Consider the following 8,237-nt stretch of genomic DNA (forward strand, 5'->3'; position numbering starts at 1 on the left):
ATGTTTTTAGCCACTCAAACAGGTATATTAATGGTATCTCATTGTGGTTTTCATTGTGTCCATGTTTTTCTTTAAATTATTGAGCATATTTTAATATTTATAATACTTGTTTAAAGTATTTGTCTACTGATTACATCATCTCTATCATCTCTATCATTTCTGCATCTATTTCTATTCCACCATTTTCCTCCTTGTATGAGTAACATTTGCATGCCTGGTAATTTTTCATTGTATGCTATACTATGTGCATTAATATTTTTGGACAATGGACTTTGTTGTCTATTTTTTAGAGTGCTAAAGTTTGGTGAACAGTTGTTATTTTTGTATCAAGGTGATTTCTTTGAGATTTATTAAATTCTGCTAGGGAAGGTTTTTTGATTTTCTTTATAACTAATTTAGTAAGGTGTGACACTTGGGGTCTCTACAGAATGTCCCAACATTTATCTGAGGTATCATTACTCTGGCTTGACAGAACTCAAATAGTTCTCAGCTTTGTGTGAGTTCTGGGTAGTTGTTATTGAATTTTCTTAATGGGGTTTCATCCTATATGTGCATGGATTAATATTCAGCCAAAGACTTAAGAAAACCCCTATGAAGATTTTTGGGGATCTTTTTCTGACTAGTTCTCCCTTCCTCAGTTCTCCAGCCCCAAAATCCCAGCACTCCAAGTCTCCTCAAACTCAATTCTCTGTCTTAACTCAGAAAGACAGATGTGCTCTGTTTGGGATTCTTCTGTCAGCACCATGGTCCAGAAGTTGTCTCCAAACACAAAACAATCATAGGGCCTACCTCATTTGTTTTTCTTCCCTCAGGGGTCACAATCTTTGCTCCTCCTTTCTAATGTCTGAAAACTGTCATTGCATATATTTTGTCTGCCTATTTTTTTAACATCTTTATTGGCGTATAATTGGTTTACAATGGTGTGTTAGTTTCTGCTTTATAACAAAGTGAATCAGTTATACATATACATATGTTCCCATATCTCTTCCCTCTTGCATCTCCCTCCCTCCCACCCTCCCTATCCCACCCCTCTAGGTGGTCACAAAGCACTGAGCTGATCTCCCTGTTCTATGCGGCTGCTTCCCACTAGCTATCTGTTTTACGTTTGGTAGTGTATATATGTCCATGCCAGTCTCTCACTTTGTCCCAGCTTACCCTTCCCTCTCCCCATATCCTCAAGTCCATTCTCTAGTAGGTCTGTGTCTTTATTCCCGTCTTACCCCTAGGTTCTTTATGACCTTTTTTTTCCCCTTAAATTCCATATATATGTGTTAGCATACGGTATTTGTTTTTCTCTTTCTGACTTACTTCACTCTGTATGACAGACTCTAGGTCCATTCACCTCACTACAAATAACTCAAATTTTTTTCTTTTTATGGCTGAGTAATATTCCATTGTATATATGTGCCACATCTTCTTTATCCATTCATCTGATGATGGACACTTAGGTTGCTTCCATGTCCTGGCTATTGTAAATAGAGCTGCAATGAACATTTTGGTACATGACTCTTTTTTTTTTTTTTTTTTTTAAAGAATATAGAGGGTTACGAAGGAGTTATTTTATTTTATTTTATTTTATTTTATTTTGTGGTACGCGGGCCCCTCACTGCTGTGGCCTCTCCCCTTGCGGAGCACAGGCTCCGGACGCACAGGCTCAGCGGCCATGGCTCACGGGCCCAGCCGCTCCGCGGCATGTGGGATCTTCCCAGACCGGGGCACGAACCCGTGTCCCCCGCATCGGCAGGCGGACTCTCAACCACTGCGCCACCAGGGAAGCCCATGACTCTTTTTGAATTATGGTTTTCTCAGGGTATATGCCCAGTGGTGGGATTGCTGGGTTGTATGGTAGTTCTATTTTTAGTTTTTTAAGGAACCTCCATACTGTTCTCCATAGTGGCTGTATCAATTTACATTCCCACGAGCAGTGCAAGAGTGTTCCTTTTTCTCCACACCCTCTCCAGTGTTTATTGTTTATAGATTTTTTGATGGTGGCCATTCTGACTGGTGTGAGATGATATCTCCTTGTAGTTTTGATTTGCATTTCTCTAATGATTAATTATATTGAGCATTCTTTCATGTGTTTGTTGGCAATCTGTATATCTTCTTTGGCAAAATGTCTATTTAGATCTTCTGCCCATTTTTGGATTGGGTTGTTTGTTTTTTTGTTATTGAGCTGCATTTGTCCACCTTTTAAATTGTTTATGGTAGAAAGACAATTTCAAAATTAAGGTTAGGGTTTAGACCTCAGACATTTTCTTTTTTCCATGCTTGCACCCTAGGTGATCTTATCTAATCCCATTATTTTAAATATTTGCATTTTGACATCTCCATAATTTATTTCTCCAGCCTGGAACTCTCTCCTCAACTCTAGATGTAAACAGTCAACAGCTATATTCACTTGGATGTTTAATGGATATCTGAAGCTTCACATATTTAAAACCAAAGTCTTCATTTCTTCCTTCCAAAACTTCTGCCCAATGTTCTCCATTTAGGTAAGTGACAACTCTATTTTTCTAGTTGTTCAGTCCATCCGTGACTCTTTCTCTAACACCTCACATCTAATCTATCAAAAAATTCTTTTGGCTATACCACTCAAATTATATATAAAATCTAACCCTCTTTTACTACCTCCACTGCTACTACCCTATCCAAGCTCACATTATCTCTTACTTATATTACCTTAATAGCCTCCTAACAGATCTTCCTGCTTCTATAACTGTATCCCCTACATTCTATCTCCTCAGAAAGGCCAGAGTGATTCTGTTAAACTATAAGTCAAATAATGTCATATCTGTTCTCAAAATCTGCCATGGCTTGGGTACTTTGTGTTTGATGTGCCCACTACTTTGAACACTCTTTCCCTGGTACCTGCATATTTTGCTTATGTTCTTCATTCAGGTTGTTACCAAGTCCAAGCTCGCTCTGCTCACCACATGACAGGCCAAGAAATCAGAGTTGAGATGTTGAGGCAAGGAATACGACTTTGTTCAGAAAGCCGGCAGACTGAGAAGATGACAGACTAGAGCCTCAAAATAACCATCTTATTGGGGTTTGGATGCCAGTTTCTTTTACAGCACAGAGAGGGGGAGGAGATGAGGAAGTAAAGTAAAAAGGCTATGTTTTGCAAATATCACCTGGAATGGCCAGCCTCAGGGAGGGGATGTGTTAATTTCTTCTTTCTTGCGGCCATTCACAGGTGGGTGGGGTCAGGATGCTTCCCTGAACAAAGGTACTTCGGTTTAACATTCGGGCAGGGGGCAGTGCTCCCTGAGGCAGGCCATCAGGTATAGACAGTATACTTTTAGTGAACAAATCAGCGGAAAGCAAAGGTTAAAGCAACAGATCCAACATGTAGTCACATTTGGCTCTTCCCTGTTACAAGGTTTCTGTGGAAATGTCACTTTATCAATGAGGCTTTCCCTCAAACTCTCACTCTGTCATTCTCTCCCTTTACCCTGGTCTAATTTTCTTCTTAGCACTTACCACCACCTAATATACTATGTATTTATTTGTTTGTTGCCTACATCAACTATGAGAATGTAAGCAGAAATTTTGTTTTAATTTGTGCTGTGTCCCCAGTAACTGGAATAGTGCTTGGTCCATAGTAAGCATTCCATAAATTATTTGTTCAATGAATGAACACACACAGCCTCTTATTGTCTACTTATTTTTATTTTACTTCTTTCTTGGAAACAGCATATGCTTAAATTACTTTTTACCAATTTTATACGATCTGTCTTTTAAAGAGATAATTGAGATCATCCACATTTTGTATGTTTCATACACTTTATTTAATTTCTTACGTTATTTAATACACATTATTTAATAAACATATTATTTAATTGACATTGTTGTTCCCTATTTTCCTTTTTCCAAGTGTGCTGATTTTATCAAGCTATTCAGTTTTCCTTTTGTTAATTTGTGAGCTCTAATATGCTTTACCATTTCATTAATGGTTAACGCAACTTTCAGACACATGTGCCTCCATTGTTATTTGAAAACATGACTTTTTTTCCCCTCTTAGGATTCACTGCTCCTCCAATATTTTTATTTAGAATATTTTCTTATTTATTTGGAATAGTTTCACTTTTCTCCCTCTTCTAAATTCATGCCTTCCCAGATAAGACTTTTAGAACGTGTTTATTTCTCTGTACTCATTCCTTTGCTATCCATAAGTCTGATTTTTCATAGATGACGTGGTACTTTTAGTTCTAGACGTTAGAGTTTCCCTAGAAATATGTACCTTCTGTTTTTAAGAATCCTTATTTAAGTTGTTACCCATTCCCGGACAGTCTATTATCACTCACTTACATTTAACTGCTGTATTTCATATGCAGACTTTTTTTTTCAACTCAAGGATTGTTCTTCTATTGTTTGATTAATTTTGTCATTTTCCACATGTTTTATTTTCTCTGTTTGGAGCTGAAATTATTTAAATATTTGGCCTCCTGCATCTATATATCAGTGAAGATCCATACCATTAGAGCTCTTAGATATCAGTCTCTAGGCACTTGCTTAGCTCATCGTGTAAAAAGCCCAGCACCAATTGTTTTTATTACAATTATCACAGTATCAAAAAGTTCATTTGTCTCCAGGCTACAGGTGCCTTTTGACCCAGGTGAGGTAGATAGTTTGGAGTTCTTACTGGAGGGAACGTGAGCCTTGTTCAGATATTCACCTTTCCAGAGGATAAGAATTCAGGAATGTTTTCTTACTCCTAAAAGTGTGGAGAGGTAACTTATTTTTCTTCCGTTTCCCTACATCTTCTTCATGTTTGTTTGAAATGGTAACAGTACTTTCACCTGGGTGTGCTCAGAAACTCTGGCCTTCTTTCCTGCTACTTCTTTTGTAGGCTCTTACTCCCAAGATCATGAAAAAATAAAGTGTGGCTTGAGGTATGCTCTTCTTTAGAAGAAGCTTAGCTAGTTATACTTCTTTTTTCACGTATCCATCCATTCACTCAAAAATATTGAGTGTGCCAAGTGCTGTTCTAAGTGACTAAGGCAGATACCGTCCTTACCCTCATGAAGCTTACATTCTATTGTGAAGAAAGAATCAAAACGTAATTTTATACAGCTATAAATGATATAAGAAAACTGTGGGATGACTGTAGGGAGTGCTGAGATAAAAATGTGAGTCAATACAATCTTAGGAGACTGAGGATGTGAGTAGGAAGACTGGGGAAAATCAAGGGAAAGCTCTTGATAGTAGAAACATTTGTCTACCACTACACAAATGCAGCAAACACAAACACAGGGCTTGCTATTTTGCAGAACTCCATGTCAAATTGTAAAAATAACTAAAGATATTTAATTAAGGAAAAGTTATGCTCCTGACCAGGTGGAGTAAACTCTCATACCAACATTTAACAAATTTCAGAAGAAAGAACCCAATTGCTCCAACTAAGGCTGTGCATAAATCTTAGCTGAAGTTTCTACTTGTACCCTCTGCCCAAACTTAGAAATGAAAGTTCATAGGCCCCTCCTCAGAATTATTGAATTGGAATCTTGGGATGAGTCCCAGGAATTTGTATTTTAACTAAAAGCCCTCTCTCCAGGTGACTCATATGGAAGTTAAAGCTTGAGAACCACTAATTTAGAACATGATATTGTGTATAGGTGGAGAGATCTTTAAGTTGCCAACATTATATTAGTGGAAAAAGGTCTAAAATAGGTAGAACAGTCTATGTTTAAACAAGCAAGGTAAAAAGAAGTAGCACAGCAAATATTCAAACACACTGGAGGGGGAAAGTAGTCATAAAAACGAAATGTGGAAGAAAATAAGTGATTAATACTGAAAGTCATCTCCTCATTTCCCTTGAATAATTAATAAAAATCCTGTGCTTCACCTGGGCATATGGTTGCACAGTTAGAAAATTACATTTCTTAGCCTTTGTTACAGCTAGGCATGGCCATATTATTAAGTTCTGGCCAAGGAGATATGAGCAAAAGTGATATGGTTCACTTTAAGGTCATCCTCTTGGAAGGAATAAATTTGTGCCCCTTATCCATTCTCCCTTCTCGCTGGCTATAGATAGTAGTAACTGGAGAAGCCAGTTGAGACACATACATGGAAGCTACACAATTTGTCCTACCAACCCCTCACTACCGTACCTCTGGACTGCAATGCAAAATAGAATAAACTTCTATTTTGTTTAAGCTAATGTATGTTGAGGTCTCTTTGTGACAGCAGTTTTAGAATACACCCTAATGAATACATTGAATGAATCCAATGAAACAAGGACTCAAAGACAAATGATAAAACAACAGAATTAGATGAAAAGGCAGACTGCAGAACTCAGGAAAGGTCAAAATGATATTACTGCAGAATTAATTACTAGGAAGCCAAAAAGAATAGAAAAAAGATGGGTTAAAATATAATTATTAATATAGAGAAAGACCTGAGATATATTCACTCAACAAATACTTGTTTAGCAGCTACTTTCTTCCAGACACTGTTTTAGGTACAGGTAATTGAGGGAAAGAGATTACAGGTTGTATTTCAGATAAAGGAAACAGTATGAGTGAAAATCTTGAGGCAGAAAAGAAGTGGGTGTTTTTATTCACAATAGAAGTTAATTTGATGTAGCTAAATCTGCATGAGCAAGGCTGGAAGAATTTTATGGGATTAAGTTGGAAAATTTGGGAGGGACCAGATTATGCAGGGTCTCTATGGACCATGGTAAGAACTTTGATTTTATTCTAGGATAATTGGGAAGCTACTGGGATGTTTTAGGTGGGATAGAAGCATGATTTAATTTTGCATTTTATTTTAAGAGATCATTTTAGCTGTTACATGAAGGATAGATTACAAGGGGACAAGAGTGGACGCAGGGAAACCTACTGCTCACTTTCCCTCCACTAACAAACCCAAAGCAAGTAATCATGATGACCTAAACTGATAGAGAGAATCACATGGTTTTCAGAGATATTTTCATGGTGCAATGGATAATACTTAGTGAAAGTGTATGAACGGAGTAAAGGAGAAAGAAGTCAAGGATGATTCTCAGGTGTATGACCTAAGCAGACTGATAAGTGCTGTTTACTGAAATGAGGGAAGACTGGAAGAGGAACATTTTGGGAAGGGGGAGAATACCAATATTTCAATTGTGTATATGTAAAGTTTGAAATGCCTATAAAGAAATATCTAAGTGATGTCTCACAAAAATTGTGTATGTAGATATGAAGCTCAGAGGAAAGGTTTGATCTGCAGATATAAAATTGGGAGTCCTCAGCACATATTTGGTAATTGAAGGCATAGGACCAAATGAGATCAGCTGGCGTGGAAATGTGGCATGAGAAGATAAAAGAGTTCAAGATCAAGCTCTGTTGAGGTCTCAACATTTACAGTGTACAGAAGGGGATACACTTCCAAACAAGGTTGAAAGCAGGAGGATCCAGAGAAGTAGGAGGAAAGCTAGAAGACTGTCATGTTATGGAAGGTGGAAGAAGAGAGTTTGCTTCACTAAGTAAAATGCTGCATGGAGAAGTCAAGTGAGATGAGGACTGGACAGTGTTCATTGAATTTAGCTATAAAGAAGTCTTTACTGGGAGCTGTTTTAGATTGTAGATGGTTACAGACTAGGAGACAGGTATATAAGTACTTTTAATGGTAAGATGGCTCAGAGCCTGCACCCCTTAGGAGAAGACCTAGCTCTTTCTCTCCTGTCCACTTTCTCATTTCATACGTGATACCTGGCCCTAGGGAAAGCAGTCTAGGTCAGCTTAGCTCTAGGTACTGAACAATGTTTTTCTTCCTTGATCCATTTCTCTGGCATTAGAAGATGTGGCCTTAATGTTACTGGAAGGTAATATCAGAGGTTCAGGTTTGGGCTTTGAAGAAAGTCACTTAAGCCTTTAGATTAAAAAGAGAGAATTTTTCCATGTGACTCAAACCAGCCTACTAGACTCTTTATTTAAGATTAGGATCCAAGTTATCAGCTGACAAGTAAGTATTTTTTATTGTTTTTTCTTTGTCTTTGTGGCTGTATCTACCTCAGAGACCTCATAGAAAGGAAGGATAGTTGGGGGATACATCAGGATTCATATATTCCTGGGACTTCCTATCAAAATACCTCCTTAATAGACGCTCTTAACAAATCCACATTTCAGCTCCTTACATGACCAAGCTACCAACTGAATTACAGATCCCTTGAAAGTCCCTGTCTTGTTCAAACCTGTGCTTATAGTCTTATATTGAAAACCTTCCTTGTATTCATATACCTCTCCTCTACAGTA

Source organism: Hyperoodon ampullatus, assembly GCF_949752795.1.
Source record: "Hyperoodon ampullatus genome assembly, chromosome: X".
NCBI lineage: Eukaryota > Metazoa > Chordata > Mammalia > Artiodactyla > Ziphiidae > Hyperoodon > Hyperoodon ampullatus.